At 40.3% G+C, this 27059-nt stretch overlaps 1 protein-coding gene across 2 annotated transcripts in view; it reads left to right on the forward strand.

Annotated features, from left to right (window-relative positions):
• TNRC6B (trinucleotide repeat containing adaptor 6B) overlaps positions 1-27059 on the forward strand; it is a 202723-nt gene that overhangs the window by 26033 nt on the left and 149631 nt on the right. For both annotated transcript variants that reach the window (XM_080659686.1, XM_080659688.1), the window contains exon 2: positions 21697-21770. The gene's annotated coding sequence lies outside the window, so the exon portion shown is untranslated. The remainder of the gene's footprint in view (positions 1-21696; positions 21771-27059) is intronic.

Raw genomic sequence — 27059 nt, forward strand, 5'->3', positions numbered from 1 at the left:
CTGAAAATCAATGTGCATTTTTTTAAATGAAGACTTATTTTAAAAAGGTCTCTCTTTTAAGCCTCTCCCTCAGCCTAGGAGCTCCAGTATGCTTCTAGGGGGTTTTACAGAGCTCCCCAGGTAGTTCTGACTAGCAGAAAGGTGTTGGAAGTACTGCTTTGGACCTGTGCTTCCTGTTTTTTTCAACAGGGTGGACTTGATAATCTTCATGTTGGTACGCAAGCCACATTAGTCTGCCACCAGAACAACATTTCTTTAAAGCAGTGGTTCTCAACCTTTCTAATGCCGCAACCCTTTAATACAGTTTCTCATGTTGTGGTGACCCCCAACCATAAAATTATTTTCGTTGCTACTTCATAACTGTAATTTTGCTACTGTTATGCATCATAAATATCTGTGTTTTCCGATGGTCTTAGGCGACCCTGCTAGCGGTTCTCAACCTGTGGGTCGCGACCCACAGGTTGAGAACCGCTGCTGTAGAGCCTAAGACCATCGGAAAACACAGATACTTACATTACGATTCATTAACAGTAGCAAAATTTCCTGCTTAAACTTTCAGACTAGCAATTTCCTGCTTAAACTTTCAGACTCTGCTCAGGGAACACCTCTGACGGAGACCTTTTACCTTTTTCCTCTTTACTGCTTACTACCATCATGCCTTACGCATGCCCCTTGTAACGTTTTCCATAGTGCTCTGTTGGGTGGTGCACATCTGGAAGTACAGTGCTATTTAGTGGCTTAGCTTTACAATAAAATATCCTAAGTTCTATATCTGATTTTACCACTTTCCAGCTTTGTAACCTGCTACCAAGTATTTAACCTTTATAAGCCTCAGTTTCCTTAGGTGCGAGATGGGTATTATAATGGTTTCTTATAGGGTTGCGGTTGGATTCAGTGAGACAATACCTCTGAAATACTTAGCCCTATACCCAGAACATGAGTGGCCGTGAATAAATACTACTTCTTCTTATATCTTTCTCCACTAGACTTTGTATAAGACTTTCTCTTATTTATCGCTGAAACCCAATACTTAGCACAGAGCCTGTGGCAGGGAGTAGACTGATGAATAAATTACCAACTGAGTCCTCACAACTCTTCCCTCCTTGTTTTGCTTTTCTCAGTTATGCCATCATCTTTAGACTAACCTTGAACTTTCCTTCTCATTGAAAGCAAAAACTTTGTTGAATGTTTATCATGAGCCTGTACAAGGTCCTGGATGAAGAAGAGAAAAAGATACAGTCTTTATCCATTGGAGCTTCCAGTATAGCAGGGAAAGTAGTTAAAATATAAAAGAAAATGCTGTAGTCTGTGGTCTCATTATACTGTTTGCTATGCTTCTATTTATGTTCATAAATTTTCAAAATAAGTTTTAAAATAAATACATAAATAATTATAAAATGTTATATGCTGTGAAAAAATGAATAAAGGCCGCCTTAGAAATTTTCAGGGAGGACCATCATAGATCAAGTGCTCTGGGGAGTTTACCTTTAAGCTGAGACATGAGATTGAGAAAGAGCCGCTATGCTCCACTAAGAAAGAAAGAATGCTGCCAATTAGTTGTAAGATATAAGATGGCATTAGCCCTAGCTGATTTGGCTCAGTGGATAGAGCGTCGTCGGCCTGCGGACTGAAGGGTCCCAGGTTCGATTCCAGTCAAGGGCACATGTGTGGGTTGTGGGCACCATCACCAGTAGCGGGCATGCAGGAGGCAGCCAATCAGTGATTCTCTCTCATCATTGATGTTTCAAGCTCTCTCTTCTTCTCCCTTCCTCTCTCAAATCAATAAAAATATATATATTTTTTAAAAAGATGGCATTAACTATAAAACCTGTCTGGATTTCAGAGATGTTAACATGTAAAGAAAAAAAATGTGCATTTCAGAATTGATGAATTACAGTATTTTAGTAGTAAATACTCATTAAGTGCAGGAAAAGATATCTGAAAATAAAATAAAAACAAACAGTTTGAATGAGAACTTGATGAAATAAATATGCATTACCCATAGCTGAAGAGTTTGTGCATAAAATATTGAAGGTTAAGGTAACTGCTTTACTTTTATTTCTTCAGAAGTGAATGTGAACTGCAAGTGAACTGCCCTTGAGAAGGATTAAAATTTTCCCAGTGGCGGTTACTTAAACAAAAAGTGTTCTTTAACATCAAATTAGTAGGCACTAGCTGTGGAAAGGACAGATGTTGAATGTACAACATATTTGATAAAGCAGGAGTTTAATATGCAGCTAAAAGAGCATTCTTTTGCAGGCGTTTTTTAAAAATGTTTTCAATTTTCTTTTCACTCTGGATTTTGATAACGTTCATGTAGTTGAGAGGATATTATTGCTAATTTCATGTGAACTTGGAGTTGATCTGTTTTAGTTGGTCTTGTTGCTGATGATACTGCAATCTGTGTCAGTGCATATAAGCATCAGTACTCTTTCCAAACATTTTGATTTGGTTAGATCATCTCAAATCATTCTGAAGCTTCTAGCTAGAGTGCTGTCATTTAATGATACACAGTCTAGAAATCTTTACAACTATGTTTCCATAAAGAAAAAGAATACTATACTCAGTTATTAGGATAAAATTTTTGTTCTTTGGATTACTACAGTATCCTCATTCTTCCTCCTCCTACTGCATACTTTAATCAATTAGGAATAAATTAGACTATGTATAATGGAAAATCAAACTTTACTTTAACCAAATAGAGATTAATTTTCTCTTACACAACATAAAATTGAGAAGTGATCCAAAGCTCTGCAGTCACTCCACAGTGGTGTTAATGTCTCAAGCTTCCTTCTAACCATCCTTAAATGTATTGATGTGTTTTTTTGTGGTTGTTGTTAATCCTCACCCGAGGATATTTTTCCATTGATTTTTAGAGAGAGTGGAAGGGAGGAGGGGGAACAGAGAGAGAGAAACATCGATGTGAGAGAGACACATCAGTTGGTTGTCTTCTTCACGCGCCCTGACCAAGGTCAGGAATCGAGCCTGCAACTGAGGTACATGCCCTTGACCAGAATCGAACCTGGGACCTTTCAGTCTGCAGGCTGATACTCTATCCACCCAGCCAAACTGGCTAAGGCTGTCGATGTGTCTCTTGATAGTGGCATGGTCACTTCTCTGTGACCCTCAAACCCGCCCCTACCCTGGAAGAAGTGGAAAGGGTGAGATACGAAAGGTGTGCTTCATCTAATGATGTGCATCTCATTGACCAGAGCTGTGATACTGGGCCACATCTATTTATAAGAAATGTTGGGGAATCTAGCTGAGTACAGGGTTACCCCCAACCAAATCTGGATTGCAAGAGGAAGTGTAGGCAACTACCAGCTTTTGCCATGAGCCCCTTTATTGTGTGATATATAGTTTTCTCAAGCATATGCTTCATTGATTTAGCAAACATTTACTGGGTACCTGCTCTGTGCCAAGTACCATGAATACAAATATGAGTAAGGAACTCCATTCCTGCTGTAGTTGATAGCAGAAGTGGACATCAAAACAAAAAAAATTATAAGTACTATAACTTACAACCTTCATATTCAAGGCAGATGTGATTGAAAATTACAGTAGTTCATCCATGTCATCCACAGGTAACTGAGCTAAGGACTCTAGCCCCTTTGCCTTCCATGCACTCTGATTCCCTTGCACTCCTCTGATCCCCAAATCCTAGTATTTGTATTTTATTGAATTGATTATCTTGGAAACATATAAACATAACTACCATACCAACTTCAGAAAGCACTGTCTGTCATATTGAATACATTGATGGCCAGAATAAATAGGGCACTAACAGCCCTAACCGTGGCCAAAATTTTATGAGACTTTAGATTCTAGATCTTTATACACAGAGTACTGCCGGGGCTCCTCACACAGGGCACCACCTTGCCGGGGCTGACCAGCAGCCTCTGAATGACAGATGAATGGATTACTCCCACACAGTTTCACTGTGAAAGAGAGGGCTAAGGGGTTGCCTGGCTCAAGGGACCAAGCAGCCTCGATTGCCTGCCTTGTTTGCCTTTTATTGTAGCAGCAGTTTGAAATAAAGTTTATCTTCTGGATACAATCAGTGGGTGAGTAATCTTGGGAGGACACATGTGTTTACACTGTCCTCTAGGCAAGGGCATCCAGGGATTAAGCGTAAGGATTCCAGTAAACACCCGGGGATCTGCACGTGCACAGACTTGTTTGGAAAGGTCAAGGAATAATTAGGGGCGCCGCCTTCAACACTCGCCTAAGTCTCCCCTAAGTCAGAATTCCAATAAACAGGGCAGGCGGCCTTCCACACACTTCCCTTTTCTCAGAATGTCCTCCTTACAAACTTTCCAACCAAGTCTCATGTGGTCCCCAACAGGGTACTACTGAAATGGTCCGTTCTTTCTCAGGAGGCCTGTGAGGACAATTATCAGCCATAAGGAGTGGGTTAAAATAAAGCTCAGTTATTACCTAGTGAAGCCTAAGAAACTCTTAATGTTATGGATGATCAGAGAAGAGTTTCTGTTACTCAGGCATAGCATTGTATTTTTTTTTTATTTTTGGAAAATTCAAATTTCCTGCAGAGACATGATATTTCCATTAATTGAATGAATCCTGGGTCAAACTTGCACTGGCATATAGGTGGTGTGATATTGCTGTACTTGGCAACTTGAGTGAATTTGGGCTTGCAAGATGAATAGTGCAGCTTGATCAGGATGTTGTCTGAGTACTTAATGGAACCCCATTACACTCCCGCCAAAACTGGCTCCACCTCTCATGCCTTCTAAGAAATGTTCTCCCAATTTCCCCCCGCTATTGAACAATTGTAATTTTTTTAATCCATGGATTTCATAGGATGCTGGATATATGCCAACAAATGACTACAAAAAACAAGGCAAAAAACATTTTAAAATATTTATTAGCAAAAAAAAAAGAAAAAAAGTTAGATTTTGGTTTTCAGTGGTGGGATTGTATTGGTTAGCCTGTACATTGGCATGTGAACTTATTTTCCCACAAAGCAGTTGAAGAAATCTGTTAGTTTATTTGGGCACTGTTAACATTGTTCTGAAAATAACAAGTTAGAATGCTATTTCAATGTGCTCCATCATGATAAAAGCTTTACTAATGGCAGGAAAGGTTATCAGGGGTGACCAGTAGAGACTGGGCTTTAGGAGGGATACAATGAAGGAGGGGGAAGAGATATTCCTTCCTAACCTGCTCCGTCAGAGAAGTTCACCCTGCTGATGGGTGGGGTGTCAGGTGGCATAGCTGGGCCATGCTTCCACCTCACTGAGGAGTTTGGACTGTATTCACTATGGGCTGGGGAGTTCTAGAACTTTTTGAACAGATATAATTAGATTTACTTTTTATTGTCAGAGTGATTCGTGTTCTTTGTAAAGAACTTGAAGTTTATGAAGGAGAAAATGGAAAATTCCCCCATTCCACTCCTTAGCAGTACCTGTTTGTTTGTATCTTCACCCGGCTGCTTGTTCCCCTCCTCCCCTTCCCATAGGTTGCCCTGACTAGGATCGAACCCCCAGTGCAGGACCTGGAATTGAATCTGTGGTGCACAGGACAATGCTCCAGCCAACTCAGCCACCCGGCTACAGCGGCAGCACCTGTTTTTAAAGGTTGCTGTATATCTTCCCAGGCTTTCCCTCAAAACTTTTATTCTAGCATATAGTATATATATATATATATATGTACTACTAGAGGCCTGGTGCGTGAAAATTCATGCACTGGAGGGGCGGGGGGCCCTCAGCCTGGCCTGCCCCCTTTCACAGTCCAGGAGCGCTCAGGGGTGGGAGGCGACCCGGCAATCAGGGGAAGGCGACGCCCCCATCACATCTCTGCTGCTGCCACTGCCAGCAGCGCAAGCCTCAGTCAGCCCTGGTTACCTGAGCCTCAGGGGCCCTGGGAGGCTGGGGGGCTGAGGGCAGGTCCGGCCGCACAATGCGCCTGCCACCCCCCAGCGGGGCTGAAAGGACTGGGGGACTCCGGTGGGGTTGAGGGAACTGGGTGCGGCCATCTTGTAGCTATGGGCGCTGCCATCTTTGTAACCAATTTGCATATTCCCTCTTTATTAGATAGTATACTAGAGGGCTAGTGCATTAATTTGTGCACCAGTGGGGTCCCTTGGCCTGGCCTGCGGGATAGGGCCGAAACTGGCTCTCCAACATCCCCCAGGGGGTCCTGGATTGTGAGAGGGCACAGGCCAAGCTGAGGGACCCCACCGGTGCACGATCGGGGCTGGGAAGGGACGCAGGAGGTTGGCCAGCTGGGGAGGGACCACGGAAGGGCTCCAGGGTGTATCCGGCCTGTCTTGCTCAGTCCTGGCTGGACCCCAGCAGCAAGCTAACCTACCGGTCAGAGCATCTGCCCCCTGGTGGTCAGTGCATGTCATAGAAAGCGGTTGAGCAGCCTTAGCATATCATTAGTATATTACACTTCGATTGTTTGAAAGAACGACTGGACACTTAGCATATTAGGATTTTATTACATAGGATTTTGTGCATTATACAGGATTGGGCAAAAGTAGGTTTACAGTCGTGAGTACGTGAAACAGTTTATTCTTGCATTATTATTTATTAATTATTGTATTATTTTCCATATAAACAACTGTAAACTTACTTTTACCCTGCCCTGTACACACATGTAGTATATAATATAAGTGTATTTTAACCAACAGTGGATTAAAACATACATAATGTTTTGTGATGGCTCTTTTAATCTAATAAGATGTTATAAGTATATTTATTCCATGTTACTTTTGCCTTCTTTTAATGTCTGCATAATGTTCTATTTCTATTACCAGTCCCTGAGTGATTGACATTAAGATTGTTCAAGATTGCCTGGCTGGTTTGGCTCAGTGGTTGAGCATTGACCCATGAATCAGGAGGTCACTGGTTTGATTCCTGGTCAGAGCATATGCCCGGGTTGCAGGCTTGATTGATCCCCAGTAGGGGCTGTGTGGGAGGCAGCTGATTGATGTTTCTCTCTCATCGATGTTTCCATCTCTCTATCCCTCTCCCTTCCTCTCTCTAAAATCAATAAAAACGTATTTTTTAAAAGATACAGATTACAAATAGTACAGCAGCACTAGCAATGACAAATACATTGTGAGTATTTTTGTAGAATTCTTCCTTAGAAATGGATTGCTATCTGAAAGAAATGCATATTTTAAATTTTGGTAGATGTTGTATTATGCTGTAGAAAGGCAGTTTATATCCCACCATCAGTATGTGATAGTGCCACATTCTCCACACCCGGACATTATCTGTCTTCTTAATCTTTGCCAATTTGCTAGGTTAAAAAAAAATATTTTTGAAGTATCTGGTTTATGTTTTTTATATACTTTGTATTTTTCCTATTTGTGAATTGTGTATCCTTTTTATTTTTTGTCCAATTATCTATTAAGTTTGTTCATCTTTTCCTGAACAATATAAGAGAACTCTTTAATATATCTTTAGTATATCTTTATTTTATGATATTTTTTTGGCCATAGAGAGTCTTAGATTTTTGTGTAATAATATTTTAGATATTTTTTATGCTTTCTGGGTGAAGTTACCATGCTTTTAGGAAGACCTTCCCCATTGAAAGTTACAAAAAATATTTTACGATGATTTTGTTTACTACTTCCATGTTTTTTTAAAAGTGTTTGGTTTACCTGGAATTTTATTTTGGTGTATTGAATAAGATGTATAAAGTAAGGAATATAGCTTCCACTCTACACTCCCACAATGACTAGCCAGTTACTTCAAAATCATTTACTAAATACCTCATTTTTTTCTCTACCGATTTGAAGAGCCCTTTAAGCATAATTTCCCATATATAGTGCTCCCTCCACCCCACACCGACTGCTTAGAGCCCCAACCCTGGAATCAACAAGATTAGTTTATTGGATGAAGACCGGTGGGAAAGGAGATTGAATGTAAGCAACGTAGAGGGTTGTGATATCAGAAATGAATAACAGTTGGAAGAGCAGGTTTGGGGAAGAGTTCTTTTTGGATAGGTTGGGTTAAAGAGTGGAGGGACATTGTGGTAGAAATTCCTAGCAGGTCCCCAAATTCTCTGCTCCTCTTGGTCCATTCTTCCCTCTTATCCTTCTCTCTAAACCACTAATTCTCAAACTTGAGCCTACATCAGAATCACCTGGAGGGCTCCTTAAGAACACAGATTGCTGGCCCTACCCACAGAGTTTCTGATTTAGTGGTCTGGGTAAAGGCTGATAATTTACATTTTTATTAAGTTCCTAGGTGGTACTGATGCTGCTGTTAGGGGGGCCGCACTTTCATTTTAGATTATTCCAATGGTGTCTAGTTTGGCTTCTTTCCCCAGTTTTCCAGCCCTTTAGCACCTCTTGACACAAATTAGGATTATATTGGTGAGAGTAGAAGTTGAGAGAAAGGAATAAACCTGTAAGACTTTTCAAAAGAAAGATGAATGGTCTTTGGAGACTGAGTAGATGTGAAGGACAAAGGAGCAGAAAGCAAGAAGGCATTTTCGAAATATTGCCACCAGATTTACACTTTCGAAAACATTTCTTTCATCTTGTTGTTTCCCTGTTCAGAAATCTGCAGTAAGATAAATCTAAAATGAATTTTATTTGAATAAAATACAACTGACAGTTGACACCCGACCAATGTGGTTTCTCCTGTTTTGTCTAAGTCAAATCTCATTATGACAAACGACTTTGCAAGTCGATCTCTGCATTACCAAATACTTTTCAAGCCGGAGCCAGTGACCTACTTTAAGCAATATCCAATTTAACAATTTCAGTTCAGCAAACTAATTTGGATAGCATTTTAGGACTTGTAGAATTTAATCTGAAGTACATTTGTATAAAGAACTGTCAGTGTCTAAGGGTTAGTTTAAACCCTATTTAAAAATCCTATTTATTGTACATATGTCATTATTCTTTTATCTTACAATACACTATGCTTTCTGTATTTACCTTTTTCTTATACTTGCTGTTTGCCCATAAAAAGGGAGGGCATCATGCCAAATATTCATGTTTGCAATTATAAATGCAGATGAAGCCAGTGTATGTTTGTACAGGTGGGATGAAATAAACAAATGACAGTGAAAGCCTGTTTATCAAGATAATTGTTTGTTGCTCCTAGATTGAAAAATGAGTAGAGAGATGGCGCTTTGGGTTTTTTAAGATATTCAGTATGTGCCATTTTTATTTTTAAAGGCTGATTTTTATTGCTTTCTTCTTGTGTTATTTAATCCCATATGTTGTTGAGATTTTAAAGATGTGGGAATTACAGCTGGCTGTAAAAGAGTGCCTAATATTTGTTTTTAAAAATACAATTTTATTGAGGTATAATTGACATACCATAAAATTCACCCATTTTAGGTAATAGAATCAAAACATTTTAGTAAATTTACACAGTTGTGTAATCATCATCACAGCCCAAATGTAGAACATTTCCACCAGCCCAGGAGACCTTGTTTGCCCATTTGCCATCAGTCCTTGTTCCCACTCCCATCCCTAGGTTTTCACTAATTTACTTTCTCTCTGTATAGATTTGCCTTTTCTAAAATTTTATGTAAATGGAGTCATACAATATGTGGTCTTTTGGGGATGGCTTCTTTCTCTGAATGTAATGATTTTGAGGTTCACCTATGTTGTAATATGTATCAGTAGTTCATTCCTTTTTATTGCTGAGCAGTTTTCCACTAGGTAGGTGTACCGTACTTTATCTGCTCACTAGTTAATGGACATTTGGGTTGTTTCCACTTTGGGGCTATTATGAATAATGCTGCTGTGAACATTCACACACACAAATGTTTGTTCTGACTTTACATAAATGATTAATAACCAAATGACAAAATCGGGAAATTTCATTGCAAAATATTTTAATCTGAAAATAAAAATCTTATCTTAGACCGTATCAGATTGCATTTTTACATTATGTTAATTTCTTATTATCCCTTAAAGTGCTTTCCAGACTTGCAATATCATAGTAATCCTGTTGTTTTAAGGTAATAAAATCTCATATAGTAGAGATTCACACTTTTAACGTTTTATTTTCATAGTCATTATCATTTGAGCCTCACAATAGCCTTACAGCAGTTAGATAGGACAAGTATTATTACTTGTCCCTCATTTGCTGCTACCAGAGGGGTCTACGCTCATATTCTGAGGTAATTACTGTAGGAATCTCATCAAGACTGTGCTTCCAGTTTGTGGTGTGCACGAAGGATCGGGTAGCGCCAAAGGACTACTCGAGTTATATGTGACATAGATCCACGTTTGGAGTCTTTGTAGCTTATTCATTCCACAGATATTTGTTCAACACCTAGCACCTGCCAGGCACTGTGTTAGATAGGGATTGAGACTTGAAAGATATAACTCTCAAGAAATTAACTATGGAAACCCAGAAGAAGACTATATCTAATGTGAAGGGGCTTTGTGGATAGGGAGGAGGTTATCTGTGTTATTGATAATAGTTATAGCTTATACCTAGTTAATAATAATAATAGCTAATGCCTAGTGTTTACTCTCTCCCAGGCATGTTCTAAGCACTTTGCTTATATTTATTTATGTCGTCTTCACAACAACCCAGTGAGGCAAGTCATATTTTTATCCTATTTTACAGATGAGAAAGCTACAAAAACTAAGGTTGGTAAGTTGATCAAGGTCACACCACCAGTAAATGGCAGATCTGGAATTTGAACTAACTAGGCAGTGTGCCTCTAGAATCTGTGTCTCCTGAAAAGGTCTCTCACAGTAGTTGGCACCCCGGCTGTATCTTGACTGACATTTTGTACTTTGGCAGAAGGAAGATTGGGATATGTCTACATGGTTTTCTAGACAGAAATATCACAAGTAAAAGTAAAAAAGGCACCGGGTTGAGAGTGAGTATGAGACTACTTTTGAAGAAAGGTGGATGGTAAGAGATGAGACTAGAAAGACAAGGCTGGGTAATGAGGGGCTGGAATGCCATCTAAAGAATTTGGGTTCTGCGCTCTAATTTTTAAAGTTATACCAAAGATACCACTTTCCCCTTAGTATTAATTTTGTTCTTTTTTAGACTTTCATTCTTTTTTCTTATAAAACATATCACACGATTAGAAAAGTGCCTAATATACAAATATAAAACTTAATTCTTTTAAAATAACCACCTCTGTGGTCAAGAAATAGGATGTTGCTGGGAGCCAGCAGCCCCTTCTTACTAGTAGTGATCTTTGCTAGTCGTAGTCCGTCCCTTCGCTTTCTGCTTTTACCACCCACATACCTCTAAACATTATAGTTTGGCTGATTTTGAACACAGATTCACATGCTATGTACTAGTATATAACCTGGTCATTATGTTTGCAAAATCCATCCCATGTTGTTGTGTGTAGCTGTTGTTTCTTCTTTTTTATTACTGTACTAGAGGCCCGGTGCACAAAATTCATGTGCGGGTGGGGTCTCTAGGCCTGGCCGGCAATCAGGGCCTATTAGGGCCGTCTTGCCCAGTCCTGATCAGGGCTGGGCCGGCTGGGGCCTACGGGCCGCCAGTTACTGGCCAGCCTGGCTGCTGGACAGGGCCTGCCAGATGGGGGAGGGACCGTGGGAGATTTGCCGGCCAGGAGGAGGGACCGGGGGAAGTTGGCTGGCTGTGGGAGGTTGGCTGTGGGAGCACACTGACCACCAAGGGGCAGCTCCTGCATTGAGCGTCTGCCCCCTGGTGGTCAGTGTGTGTCATAGCGACTGGTTGACAGGTCTTTCGGTCCTAACGGTCGCTTAGGCTTTTATATATATATATATGTATATATGTATATATGTATATGTATATATGTTTATATGTTTATATGTATATATATATATATATAGAATGGTATTCCATTTTATGAATATGCCAGAATGTATTTATCTGTTCCTATGAGAATATTTCGGTTATTCCCAGTTAGGGACTTTTATGAATAATGCTGCTCTGAATATTTTTTTTATATATGTCTTTTTGTGCACATGTGCATGAATTCTGTTGGGTAGATACCTGGGGGTGGAATTGCTGCTTCATGAAATATGTCTCTCTTTAACTTTACTAGTAGAACAGTAGAGCCAGACTGTATTCCAAAATGGATGTAGCAATTGACATTTTCACACAAGTCCAATTGTTCCATATCCTTGACAGTACTTATTCCTTATTCTCAGATCTTAAAGTTTGTAGCCATTCTGGTATATAATGACATATATATATATATATATATATATATATATATATATATAATCATTATGATTTTTTTGGTATTTTTTCATTATGATTTTCTTTTGTATTTTTCTCACTATTGAGGCTAGACACTTTTTCATATGTTTATTGGCCATTTAGGTAATATAATTTTTTGTTTGTTTGATGATGTTCTATTGAGTTATCTGCCTTTTTTTTTTAATTTGTTAGAACTCTTTAATGTTTTGAATATGAGCCCTTGATTAGTTTTATATGCCCTGCTTTTTTACTTTCTTGAGGATATCTTTGATGAACAAAAATTCTGAATTTTTGTGTAGTCATATTTATCTCTTTTTTGATAATAGGTGCTTTTTGTATCCTGTGTAAGAGATCCTTCCCTACCCCTAGGTTATGGAAACATTATTCCATATTATCTTCTAAAAGCTTTATTATTTGTTTTTCACATTTGGTGTATAGTTCACCTGGAATTGATTTTTGTATATGGTAAATCTTAATTAACTTCTTAGTACTCCTCTGCCTTCAAGATATTTTTCATATTTTGCCCAGATTTTCTGGCTGTCCTCAGCATTGATTTCTTTGAATTACATAGTTTACCATCCGCAGAGCAGAAATCTCTTCCAAAGTTTTAGTTTCACTTTGACTTCAAAATGATCTGTTCTCTAAAGAGGCCTTAATAAATATGTTTACTACAAAAATAAAATTAAAAAGACTGAAAAATATATAGATTCATAGTTTTTTCTATTTTTTTTTTTAAATTTGAGATCAAAAGAAAAGCTTGTTTCATCAGTGTTTCTCCTAACTATAAAATACTGTTAGACAACTTAAAACTTGCTACATATAATAAACAACTGTACTACTTGCAGGATAATTTTAGAACTTTAATCATGGTAAATTTTCAAGTTAAAAAGCATCCACTATTGAACATTGACTTTGCTGATAAAAAAACAGTTTAACAATGATAATAGCTACCTCCCTTTATCTGTCTTTCCATATATTTATAAACCTCTTTTTTGGCTAGAGATGGACTGTGTGCAAACCACATCCAGAATGCTTTTAGTTTGTGCCACAAAATACGAAGAAAATGTTTTCAGTTTATGGCAACTAGATCCATGACATATGATGCTCCAGGAACTGTTTTTACAGTGCACAAGATGCACGCGAATGGAATAGCAAACTCGCATGATTATTGGCAAGGGAAAGCTGGCTACGTGGCTGATGTTAACTTTGCTTTTTAAGACAGCCAGATCAAGAAATGTCTGAAGAATTTGAGACTGTAGCAAGAGATGATTTTCAGTTATTAAAACGCAGCCTCAGGAAGCCATGGGCAGTTTCTTGTGAGCCATTCGAGAAGGAGAGCATAGTGTAGGCACCAGAAAGGAAAACCTGACGTGGCCTCCAGGGAATGTTGCCAGGGGAAGCACACACCAGTACCCACTGTCACCAGAACCCCACCTTCCCCTGCCATTTCTGTTTCTGAGGTTCACAATGGAGGTGAGCTTGGTTATAGCCAAGATATTAGGAATAAATGTGAGTATGTGGACGTTATGGCTCTCAAGCCACCCACTTCCTTCCTGCCCAGCTCTTGCTTATACCATTCTCTTTCTCTTTTAAAATTAATGATTAGCCAAAGTGTGGTCTGAGGGCCCCTCCCCACCTGCCATCCAGACCCTTTCAGGGGGTCTGTGAGGTCACAACTATTTTATTAGTACTAGAGTGATATACGCCTTTTAAACTCATTTTCTCATGATTGTAGAGTTTTCCAGATGCTACCTGACATATGAGACTACAAAAGATTGAATGCAAAAGCAGAAATTAGGATACAGCTGTTGTCTCTTAAGATATTTGCAAAAATGTAACACAATGGCACTTTTCTCAAATTTTTATCTTTTAAAATATTTTTAATTTTAAAATGCTTATTTGTGTGTTTTTTTAAATATATTTTTGATTGCAGAGAGGAAGGGAGAGGGAGAGAGAGACAGAAACATCAATGATGAGAGAGAATCATTTATCGGCTGCCTCCTGCACACTCCCCACCGGGGATCTAGCCCGTTATCTGGGCATGTGCCCTTGACTGGTATCGAACCTGGGACCCTTCAGTCTGTAGGCTGAGGCTCTATCCACTGAGCCAAACTGGCTAGGGCTGTTTTTTTAAACGAATACTTAGGAATAAATATTTTAAAATTTTCATAGTTTAATTTTTAATATGGTAAATATTGACAGTTATGACCCAAATAAACTAAAGCTCTTTAGGGTCCTTAATAATTTTTAAGAATCTAAAGAGATCCTGAGGCCAAAAAGTTGGAGCATCACTGCTTTAAATCCTGTCAATTCCAGATGAAATCCTAGTTTCCATGAGGGCTGCATAGATTGTCTAGCCCACTGTTTTCACTGCATTCCAGAAACTTCTGTGCCACACAGTTTAGCGCTTAGTTTTTGTGGAATTGCTTCCTGTGCTAGTTTTCTTCTTCTTATCAAGAGTGTAAGACTTCTGAGGACAGGGATATCTTAAATGAGAGTTTTTGAGACATCCATGATACATACTGCTGTGCACAGCATAAACAGTTGGTAATGATGACGATGACTACTATCTCCAATATCAATATTAAAATTTCCCAAACTCACTGGTTTATTGAAGAACCAATATGCATTTACAATTTTTTGAACAGCCTTAATAGAAATAGCTACTTGATTAAAAACAACAACACTACATAAAATCAACATACATATGGAAAAAGATTAAAGGCTTTTTTTTATCATAAATTGTCAATAAATTGGCTATAAAAGCCGAGTATGTTAGTTAATCTGTTTAATTTTTATGTGACCAACAATTGCTATAAAACCTGGCCATAGGCCCTTGCTCTGAAAACACCGAGCATAGGGCTGGGCACTTAGTAAGCATCAGTAAAGCTGGTTGAGTTGAATATGCTGTTTCAGTAGCCGGCCATCTCTGCTGTTCTTGTAGCAGGCAGCTGTTACTCCCTGCCCCACCTCCAGTTGTGTGTAGGTCTTCAGAAGTTAGCCTATTTCCCGAAGCCCTTTCTGTAAGGAATTGACACATTGTCTTGGACTAAGCTAGAGGGCATCAGGTAACTGACCAAACTAAATTAGTAGCTTCGTAGCTGAAGGTGAGGCACATGCCTTTTTCTTCATCCCTGCTGCAGATTAAGTTTTGGGTGTTTTGTTTTTGTTTTTGTTTTTGTTTTTTTAAGCAACACTCTCTGACTTACAAGATTTAAGAATGAATTTAACAGTTTTATGTCAAGGTCCTGCTGTTAATCCCAAAGTTTCCTTCACAGCTTCTCCCTGGAAGTCTGAGGGTCCCATACAGGTAGCATATTGCCTTGAGACCCAAGCATTATTTCACCATGGTGTTCTAGAACAGAGCATGATACGTGGCAGGTGGCTCACTCGCTGAATGAATGAAATGAGATTTGTACTGTGGCCCTGGATAAACTATTGTAACTTATAAGCAGCATCCTTATTTGAGTAAACTAAGAATATTACTAGTATATTGAGTTGACTTTATTTCTCCCCTGCAAAGTAACTGTGTTTATTCCATAAGAATTTATTGGGATAAATAAATTCTGTTTTAAATGATGGTCATGCAGTGATAAATCAGACTTAGATCCTGTGTTCAGCAAACCTAGTAGTATAAACAACATACACAAGCCTAGTGGAAATATATGCCAAGTTCAGTCGCTAACTCAGAGGAAAGATCCATTCATATCACCTATAGCAAGAGGGAGGAATCAAGAAAGACTTCATAGAAAAGGTTTCCCTAAGCCTGCATCTTGAAGGTTGAAAAGAAATTTGCCCTGTGAAGGGAAGGCAGTTCCAAGTGAAAACAGCATATACAAAGTTACAGGCACATGAAACCATGGGGTGCTTAAAGCAATGTGGTTTTGTGAGTTGAAGCTGAGAGGTGAACAGGTACCGGCCTTGTGACAACATCATGCATTGGGAATTAGATTTCATCTTGAAGATGGATGAGAGACATTGCAAAGGCAATGTGGGTTTGCACTTTATAAAGGTAATTCTAATGGCAGTGGAGGTGGGGTGGGTCTTGAGGGTAAGAAAATCAATTAAAAAAACACACATTTGGAATAAATATGGTGAGAAACTATGCCAGAACTAAGGCAGTAGGAATAGGGAAGAAAGCATATACTGAAATAATGTATGTTTGGTGGAAGATGCTGATGAGGTCCCAGATTTTTTCTTTAAGTGGGATGATAGTATTTCCAAGTGAGGCTGAAGGAGAGGATTATTTTAGTTATGTTATGTTTTAGGGACCCATGGAACATAAGGCAAAGAAGACTTATGAGGTTGTATAGATGTCTTTGAAGATTGTAACAAAGATCAACACTGGGGACAGACTTGTGAGTCATCAAGATACAGGTAGTAGTTAAATCTCTGGGAGAGGATAAGGACATGTACATAAAATAGAGAAAGGAAAGGTTGACAGATCCAGAGACAGAGAAGCATCGATCTGGCCATCAAACCTCAGAGGGAAGGGGAGGTAGGCGGGGGGGGGGGGGGGGGGGGGCGGAGATCAACCAAAGGACTTGTATGCATGCATATAAGTATAAGCAATGGACATAGACACTAGGGGGCGGGGTGAAGGCATGAGCAGGGGGATGGGGGAGGGCAATGGGGGGATAAGGACACATGTAAAACCTTAATCAATAAAGAAAAAAAAAAAGGAAAGGATGAACTCCTGAGGAACATACCAGTAATAAAAGGACAAGTAGAGCCGAAACTGGTTTGGCTCAGTGGATAGAGCGTCGGCCTGCGGACTGAAGGGTCCCAGGTTCGATTCCAGTCAAGGGCATGTACCTTGGTTGCAGGCACATCCCCAGTGGGAGGTGTACAGGAGGCAGCTGATCGATGTTTCTCTCTCATCGATGTTTCTAGCTCTCTATCCCTCTCCCTTCCTCTCTGTAAAAAATTATTAAAAAAAAAAAAAAGAAAGGACAAGTAGCAAAAGAAACTGGTAAGAAATGGTCTAAGTCGAGGTGCAAAAGTAATGAATTTGGCCCCTTCTGTGTGGTAAAGAGGCTAAACATGTTCCGTGTCAGTTTGGGCATCAGAACTAGGCTCAGTCTTTGAAGCTATGAGTTGAGTTTGGTTCTCTCACCACAATCCCTGTCCCCCAACTCCCACATACAGAAGCAGCAACTCCTTACCCAGCCCCAGCCTGCCCAAGATGGGAATCTGAAAATCAACAGTATTGACAAAGGCCTTGGGCTCGCTACAAATCCAGGGAGGCAGGAGAACTCAGACACAGCCAAGAGACCAGGAACTAAAAGAAGGTGCCCCTGGCCCAGTGGCTGGATCTATCTGCATTATCCTTCATTGCCAGATAGGAAAGGAGCTTCCAAAAGACAGAGTTTCAGGTCTTTCTGACTTTTAAATGCCCAAGTTAAAGCAAAACCAGTGAATAATATTCATTGTATTTGGCAACTGGGACTGATAGAGAAAGAAATCAAATTGCAATGATTAATAAGTGAATGAGAGAGAGGACACTGAGACCACAAATAAAATTTTCTTTTTATAAAAGCTTGACTGGGAGAGGAAAGGGGCGGGGGGACACAGAAGCTCGAGGAGGTTACAGATTAAAGGGGCTGATTTTGGGAATGGACAGACTTGAACATTTTTATAGGATTTCCAAAGTGTCAAACTGAAGTAGAAGTGACCTGAAACTGCAGAGGTCGTGGAACAACAGTCACTTGTGTATCGGTGGCCGAATAAACCCATTTGCCTATAGCAGCGCTCCCTCGGGCGTTGGTTGCTATTATTTGTGTTACTTAATTAAATAGGCTCCTTCTTGCCCACCTGAGCTGGGTATGCCGCTTACCGAGCTGGACTGTGGTATCCTCCTGGTCCATGCTTGTCTCCTGAGAACACCTCCCCAGCCTCCTTGCTGGGGTTTTGTTCCTCCCTCACATCTGTTGCTTCACTTACGACATCTTTTCCTGACGTCATGCTTGAAGTTAGGCCAGTTGCTAGTGACCTAGGCAGTCTGGGTTTTCAGTGTTATTAGTGACTCAATTAAAAGTTTATAGCATATTCTTAATAGTCTGCAACCCCAAGTATTATGCCAGATGTCAAACAGATAAATAGTGGTGAGTCTTGGGAACACTGAGGTTGGGGGAGAGAAGACAGCCTTATGTTATTTGAGTTTTTTGATATGAGAATCAAAATTAAATTTAGAAGAATTTTGCTAAATAATCAAGTTTGAAAATTAAATCCTACCATATCAGAAGTGATATTAATATAGTTTTTTGAGTATGTATTTTTAAACTTGTCAAATTCCCTGGGAAAGATGCAGTTTTAATTACATTCTGTGAGTTTAGTTAGGTGCTTGGCTGTGGAGGAATTCTTGAAATATACTTGCAGTTTAGCTAGTCCCGGGGGTTGATTTAGTCCAAGATCCACTGAACCTTGCCAACCCCTGTGTAAATTCCAAGCCAACCTGGTTATTCTGCACGAGAAGAGAGAAAACGAGTGGTTCACATAGTTTACTGCTGTGGCTGTACATGATCAGATAGTAGGATTACAGTATATCGTTCTGAACATTTCAAACTGATATTTTGAAGGAATTTGCTATTACTCATACCTTAGAAGGAAAGTGGTGCTGTAGATAACTTCAACTAGATCATTTCAAATGTTGATCTTAGAATTAAATTTTATGTTTATCTTGAGTATGAGTCCATCTGATACAGAGGTTCACAGCCCTGTGGAGAGTAATGAAGCTGGTTTCCAGAATACTTGGAACACTGCCCAGTTTCCCTTGCCTGCCTCTCCACTGCTTTAACTCCTTTTCTCTCACTGAATGTCAGCGTCTGGGACCAGCTGCCAAGCAGGCAAAGGACTGAGCTGGCCACTGTGTCCTAAGCTTGTCTGTTAACAAGATATGTAATAATGAGCTACTTTATGAAGTTGGTACAGAGTTTAGACTACTGATAAGTCTAGAGAAGCAGTCCTGTTTAGCCTGGGCAGAAACTAATCAGAATAGAGAACTGAAAATTAGAGTTGTCATCTTGATGGTGTAGTTGACAATAAATTAAAGAATCCAGTCTGTCTCTGAGGTACTGAGGGGCACACATAACTGCATAGCTCACATTCTCCTTGAGGGCCAAACCCATCTTGGAAGTGGCAGCTGGCTTCTTCCATTTCCCCCAGTGCCTTTTATTTAATGGGGAAGCATCTATGTTGAAGCACTGGGGTATAGGGATCATGTCAGGATTCAGTTCAGTTTATGCTTATTAAACTGCTACCTGATACCAAATTCAAAGATGTGTAAGACATAGATCTTGTTGTCTTGAGTGAAGGAAATAGACCCATGGTTATTACCAATATTACATGGTATACCTCAGAGGAGGAACACTTAGTGGAGCCAGGGAGGGTATAGAAAACTTCAAAACAACACCCGAGGCAGATCTCAAGAGAGGAGTGGAAGGGAATTAGGCAAAGGGTCCTCAGAGACATCAGTGCCAGGAAATCATGTGGGCAAGGAAACCAATAGCAATCCATTTGAATAGAGTGTGAAGTGATGATGCAGCTAGGAGAGATCTTGAATTTTACCCCAAAAGTAATGTGTAGCTCTTGAGTGAATTTTGGCAATGATATATTCAGGGATCAAATTTGCTTTTTAGAGATCGCTGGGACAGTGGTGTGTTTAGTAGGAAGATAGGGATAATAATTAAAGTATTACTAATACTCATTACACAGCACAATTCCATCTAAGATTTGTTTATTCAAACACTTTAAAAAAAACAAGGTAACATAGAGGTGATGGCAGATAACGGGGCAGCAGATGTTTTCAAGTCTCACTGAAGTACCACCTCAAACATTGTGACAGTGTGGGACTGAAGCTGTAATTTACAGTCTGTAGCCATGGGGAATGGAATGCACTTTCTTGGACAGAAACATTGATTGTGAGACTAAGGGCCAATTTCCAAACAGTGACACGCTTTCTGGCACAGTGTGGATGCTAATTGCAGATATATTTCTGCAAGTCTTATCTGGCATTGTTTTGCCCACCTATACACACACAGAGGTCCAACCTTGAGCAGAATATCCTTCTGATTTTCGTTTTTGCCGTTGTAACATGAAGTGACAGGCTTGGGGTCTCTAAATGCCTATTAATAAATGGCTGTCATTTCATATATTTTGATGTATTTGTATATTCACAGATACATAAATATGTATTTCATATATATTAAGAGACATTTCATCTTGAAATTAAAAAACATTTCACAGCATTTATTAGCATCTTGCTATGATCTGATTTGATTTTTAAGGGGCCATTCCAGCCATTATTTGGGAATGGATTGGGGAGGAGCAAGAACAGGTTCTGGGAAGCCAGCTAGGAGGCCTTCACACGTGAGAAATGATGATGGCAATGAAAACTGTGGGTAGATCCGAGACACATATTGTGAAAGCACAAATGACAGGACTTGCTGATGGCTATGAGAGGACTGGGTTAGAGTGGGAAATCCAAGATGAATCTGAGGTTCTGACCAGCAACTGGGTGGAGGATGGTGCCCCTGTTTGAGACAGTGGAGATATGGAGAATGAGGCCTGGGTAGGGATGAAGAGGGCAATTTGGGATGCAATATTAAATCTAAAGTGATTTTGAGACATCCTCACATGAAATGGAGAAGTTGAAAAGGTAATTTGTTATTTTTCTGGTAGGACATAAGGGTAAAATTAATAATAAAAGTATAATATAGGTTTTAATGTTTCTTCAGCAAGTATTCATATTTCAGTTCATATTCTTAATAACCACTTACCTTTACTAGTATTGAACATGTGGTTGATGCTGCCCTGTACTAAGTGTTTTACACATATTTTATTTAAACTTCCAAAGAACCCTCTGAGAAAGATGCTGTTACTGTTTCCAATGTTGAAAGAGGAAGCTGAGGCTTGAGAGGTGAGGCTATTTATTAGCTGGTAGATAAGTGGTTCCCAACCTCTTTTTGGCCATGCCCCACCTAAGCATCTCTAAAATCCTGATGCCCCTTCTCCCCCGTGATATTTAATTCTTATTATTCAAAAAGTGAGCTCCTATGCACATGGAGGAAGCCTCAAAGGCCATTTACTTGGTCTACACATGGCATCCATGAAAGAGAAAAATAAAAGAACAAAAGAACAATTGAAGTATTAGGAAGAAATCACTAAGAAATTGTTTAAAAAATAATAATATGAAGTGATATGAAAAAATAGCAAATAAAGTTTTAAGACACATAATAGAGAACTGAAATGCATAAACATGTCACAATATATATTTATATACTGTATATGAGGCCCCTAGAACCATAAGAAATGCAAAAAATTCACTGTTAATAGCTCATTCTCAAATTGCCCCCCGTAAAAATCAAATTGCCCCCCTATGGAGCATGTGCCCCACGAGGGGAAACCACTGTGGTAGATGGAGAAGCCTGAATTCGTACTAGGCTGCCTGAATTCTGAACTTGTGTTCCGCCACTTGCCATGGCATCTTGCTACGAGTGTGTGGCTTATTGTGATTTTTCTCTCTTTCCAGGGTTTTGGTTTTTGCACTGAATGTAGTCTAGATTCATCTTCACGGGCGTGTGTTGCCCCAGGATACTGTCAAAGGTAAGTTTTTAAAATTTCTTTTTACCCAGTATTAGCATTGAATGGGAGAATCTTCATCTTAATTAGATGAAAAGTACATTTTGATGTCATTACTTGTTTCCAGAGTTCTTACAGAAGGGTATTTAAAGTGTTCATCACATCACCCCTTTATATTTCTACATTGGTAGGTCCCCTTAAAAAGCATTTGTATTTAGGTTGATCCTGATATTTGGTGCCTCGTCATTTTATAAAGCTATAATTTGTCATTAGGATTTAGCAATTCCACAGTTTTATGCGAGTGTATTCCTAGCTTCTCTGCCCCTAGTCTGTCCCTGCTGCAGTCTGTAGTCCACATTACTGCCCGAGTCAGCTTTCTAAATGATAGATTCACTCATGTCAGTCCTTTGCTTACAGCTCTCATGGCTCCCAGTTGCTACAGATTTCATCCTACACACCCCTTTCAAAACCTAATTGCAATCAACATTTCTGGCTTCTTTCTTACTGAACCCCTATCTGTAAGCCTTTTTCTGTTTCCCAGATAGTGCGTTCTTTTTCACAGCTTTGTGCCTTGGTTGATACTTTGCTCCTTGCTTAGAGTTTGGAAGAGGGGAGAAGAATGCAATTACACTCCTCCTTCTTGTATCTTTTCTGTTGTCCCCTTCTAGACTCTCTTGGCAGATTTTCTTTTTCATCTGTGTTCTAGGAGCATCTGTCATTATTATAGAAACAAAGCATTCATTATTTTACATTAGAGTTGTTTATTAGTATTTTGTCTCCTTTACTAGTCTATAAACCCTTTGAAACTTATTCTTGGAAAGGAACTGTTCTTTTAGTGCCTGTTGGCTGCTGCTAGACACCTTGTTCAGTGCTATACATATACTAGAGGCCTGGTACATGAAATTTGTGCATGGGGGGGTCCCCCCTCAGCCCAGCCTGCACCCTCTCCAATCCGGGACCCCTCAGGGGATGTCCGACTGCTGGTTTAGGCCCGATCCCGGGGATCAGGCCTAAACCAGCAGTCGGACTTCCCTCTCACAATCCAGGACCACTGGCTCCTAACTGCTCACCTGCCTGCCTGCCTGATCACCCCTAAACCACCTCTGCCTGCCGGCCTGGTCACCCCCAACTGACCCCCCTGCCGGCCTAGTTGCCTCACAGAGCCTGCTGTTCAGTCGTTTGGTTGTCCCTCATTAACCTCCCTGCTGGCCTTGTCGCCCCACACAGCCTGCTGTTCAGTCGTTTGGTCGCCCCTCACTAACCCCCCTGCCAGCCTTGTCGCCCCAAGCAGCCTGCTATTAGGTTGTCCATCTGGTTGTTTCAGTCGTGGCGGCCCCTGGCTTTTTATATATTAGGATTATTTAATTTAATCCTTATAACACTACCTCCTGAACAGTTTTATGGGTAAAAATAATGAAGATTAAAAAGTTAAGTAACTTGCCCAAGATTACACAGCTAGTAAGTGTCAAAGAGTAATGATTTTGCCCGTTCAAAACCAGTGCTTATTGTACTACACCACATTAGCCTAGCACCATCTGGCATGTGGTTGGGACCCAGTAAATATTTATTGAATTGCTATCTATTGCAGTTTAAGTGAAAAGGACTTTAGTTGATTAATCTAGGCATTCCTGCATGGAAATTTATTGAATTCCCATTAAATACAGGTACATAGTTTTAAATAAACTGTGAGTATAGAGTTTAAAGAGATATAGTATCTGGTACTAAAAGGTTAACAGTCTAATAGGAAAGGCATTTATGCAAGCAAATAAATCCAATAAAGTTGCAGATCCTATAACAGGGTTCAAATAAGATCCACTGGGGACACTAAAGAAGAAATCATCAGTTCTACCTAGAGATGGATCAGGAAATCCTTTCTAAAAGCTGTGTCTTAATGAGGAGTATCAGGGGAGGAAAGGGCATAGGGAGTAATATGAATAAAGCCATGGACTCCTGAAATAGTCTGGCATATTTGTGAAGCTATAAGTAGCTCAGTATGGTTGGAACAAAAGGAACAGAAAGGCCTGGCTAGTGACGCTGGAGAGACAGGTGAAGGCTGGATCCTGGAAGGCTTTGAAAATATTAGCGTATTTGCCAACTTTTAGAGGACACCTAGCACAGATGCTGTATGACATTACTCATATTTGGTCATTAACATTTGTTGAGTCCTGTCCTGTGTGTGCTGAAGCACTGTGCCAGGTCACAACTACCTGTCACTTACTGTATGGCACATTGATGACAGCTCTGAGGTGAAATGATGTGCTGAAGCAGAAATGAAGTGCTTATGTTGTCACGTCATTTTTGACAGCTTTACCACCACTTGCTCACCCCTCCAGTTAATGTTCACATAAGTGGACTTAGTCATGGCTTTTTCATCACCCTGTTAGCACCGAAACCCTGGACCCTGTGTCACTTCCCACGTGGGACCCCTAGCTTAACCATGTCCTTCTGCATTGCCTCGTTCTCCTTCCGTTTCGTCAAAAGGACAGTAAAACTGACCTAGAACCTTAGACACAACTGTAAGCTATGCCTTCAAATAAGAATGTCATCAAGACTTCTTCAAGAAACACATTAAAAATATTAAGGGTAGTTTCAAAACAACAAGAGAATGAGAGCGAGCAAATTAAATAAAGGACAAATAAAAAATAGGTATCAGTATGAAATACAGTAAGTAGGCAGATTATATGGTGTTAATCAGGAAGGGTTTTTAGAAATACAAAATGACTGAATATTAGAAGGATGGAAATGTGTGGCAAGAATGGAAGAAGGTTTGCCTTAGTGAAGGTTCACTATCCCCACAGGCACCAACCACATTCAGCCACCAAGTTGGAATTGAAAGGCACCCACTAAAGAATATTCTATTTCCTGTCTACATTCTGAAGTAATGGAAATAAGACGATGAAGGTGTAAGACAGGCAGAGAACAAAATTTCACTTTTATTCTAAGTTGACATGGGAGAACTGGCTCATCTCGGAACTCCAGAACTTAACAGGTTTTCTCACCCAGCAGCACTAGTCTGGGATAGACCACCTCCTAGAGGAAGAAAGGAGCAGAGCAGAATAGGTACCCCCAAGGGAAAGGGGAGGGAAGGCGTGGACTCTGCAAGCACAGTTTCCTCTTCTAGGCTCACAGCAGGAGTCAAGGATATGATAAGACCAGGAATAGCAAACAAACTGATACTGCCCTGTGTGGAGGGGAGCTTCAAGAGTGAGGAAGAAGTTTTTCTCTAACACTCGCCAGCTTTTGTCTCTTACACAGTAAATGTCGGTCAGCAGGGGTGTGTCTGTCCCCTTTAGGTCAGGGATGGTCTCAGGACCGTCCTACTCTTACTTTCATGAGGACACCACCCCAGTACCGTCACTGTTCTCTTGGGTCTTCTCTTGGGACCTCTCTTGGGACCATCAATAGATTTTGTCCCCAGAAGATTCTAAAATGGATCAGAACGGTATACAAATTATATGAACTCCAAGGCTAAACAAAATCATTTCAGCACTGCCCCCACCACCACCAAATTAAAAAAGTAAGCCTACCTCCAGCCCAAGAGCAGATAAAGTTACGTTCCCTGAATGCAGTACTCAGTCTTGCCAAAGATTGTAGCAGAGACACATTGGTATCGGAGAGAGGGAAGAATGGGTGAGATTCTCTTGGTTTGAGCCTCACCAAGATACCGTTAGTCCATGCCAGTGTCCAGAATATATGACTTGGACACTGCCACCATTTGGAACAATCTGCCAGCAAGAGGTTAAATCTGGAACTATGCCTTTATCATATCGGAGGGCGGGGGAGGGAAACCCAATGCACATGTTTTCTCTTTTAAAGATTACTATTTGAAATATCACCTCCTCCTCGCAAAATGTAGATGTTTATAGCGGCAGCCCCAGTTACCAACTTCCCTCTCTTCCTTTATAAGTTCCCTCTCTCCCTCCCTGCCTCTGTTCTTCCCTCCCTCTCTCTCTTTCCTTCCCTCTTTCTGTAAAGTATTGTGAGAAACCTCTTAATTTCCATTTCCCCTTTGAATTGCCTATGTAAGCCTAGCACAGTGGTCGGCAAACTCATTAGTCAACAGAGCCAAATATCAACAGTACAACGATTGAAATTTCTTTTGAGAGCCAAATTTTTTAAACTTAAACTTCTTCTAGTGCCACTTCTTCAAAATAGACTCGCCCAGGCCGTGGCATTTTGTGGAAGAGCCACACTCAAGGGGCCAAAGAGCTGCATGTGGCTTGCGAGCCGCAGTTTGCCGACCACTGGAGCACAAACAATTTAAACCTAGTTCACTGGTTTTGTAGCTCATGTGCTCTTTCAAATTTAGTTGCCTTGCAGCTTATATGCATCAAATAATTGTTCTCACTAATATCTAAAAGGCCTGTATGAAGAAAGTCTTTTTTCCTAAAGTCTAACAATCTTTGTCTCAGCCATGCCTGCTTAGGAAAAGCTGTGTCTGCATAATTCAAGGTCAGGCATCAGCCTTCTGTGCTTTGAAGCTACCCAGGCCTGCTAATGCCCTATTCCCTTTGCTGAGGCCAGCACAGCTGGCATTTGCTTGCTAGGTCAGAGTAGTTAGTGTATGCTGAGACCACTTGTGCATCTGACATTTAGAGCTTTCAGTGTTACCGCCATGGCAGAGTGTGGCTTGTTTCTTTGCTGAGGCCGGCAAAGCCCTCAAGCCTTCGCTAAGGCTTTATGTGCCGGTACATGCAGCCTGTCCCTATAGAAACTGCCACTACCTGAAGACAAAGTTGCCATAACTACAGTCACCACTAAGGTCAAAATACAGTGTGGCCTATGGTTTATAAACCTCTAATTTGGCCGCAGTAATTAAAAGCTAGTGTACAACTGTAAAAGCTCATGTGGCCTAATGTAAAACCTCTTCAGGGTCAAAACACTTTGCCTCCCTCAGTAAAGACCAAGGCCCCAAGTCCTGGCCCCAACAGAAGCCTCAGAAATTCCACATGTATATTACTCCCCAAATTTTACTTCCTGTCTGTTTATCGAGACTAATCTCATCCAGTAGGTGTTAGGGTTTGTGAGATACCCAATAAACAGCACTCTAATTTTCCCTTGGCTGGGTTCTGTACCAATTGAGAAATAAGAGAAAGGCATTTGGGAGACCAAAATATCATCTCTATTATGAATAAAGCTAAATTGGAGAATTCAGCTTAAATCTGCAGGCAAGTGAACTTAACACCGAACCTCAGAATTCTTCAGACTTGCCTATTCGCAGGTAATTGTGAGGGGCCTGCATTGATAGGGACAGGAGCAGAGGAGAATGGGTGCTCCTGGGACGGCTGGCTTCCAAAAGGAAGAGAGAGATCA

Source organism: Plecotus auritus (genome assembly GCF_963455305.1).
Source record: "Plecotus auritus genome assembly, chromosome: 3".
In the NCBI taxonomy this organism is placed as follows: domain Eukaryota; kingdom Metazoa; phylum Chordata; class Mammalia; order Chiroptera; family Vespertilionidae; genus Plecotus; species Plecotus auritus.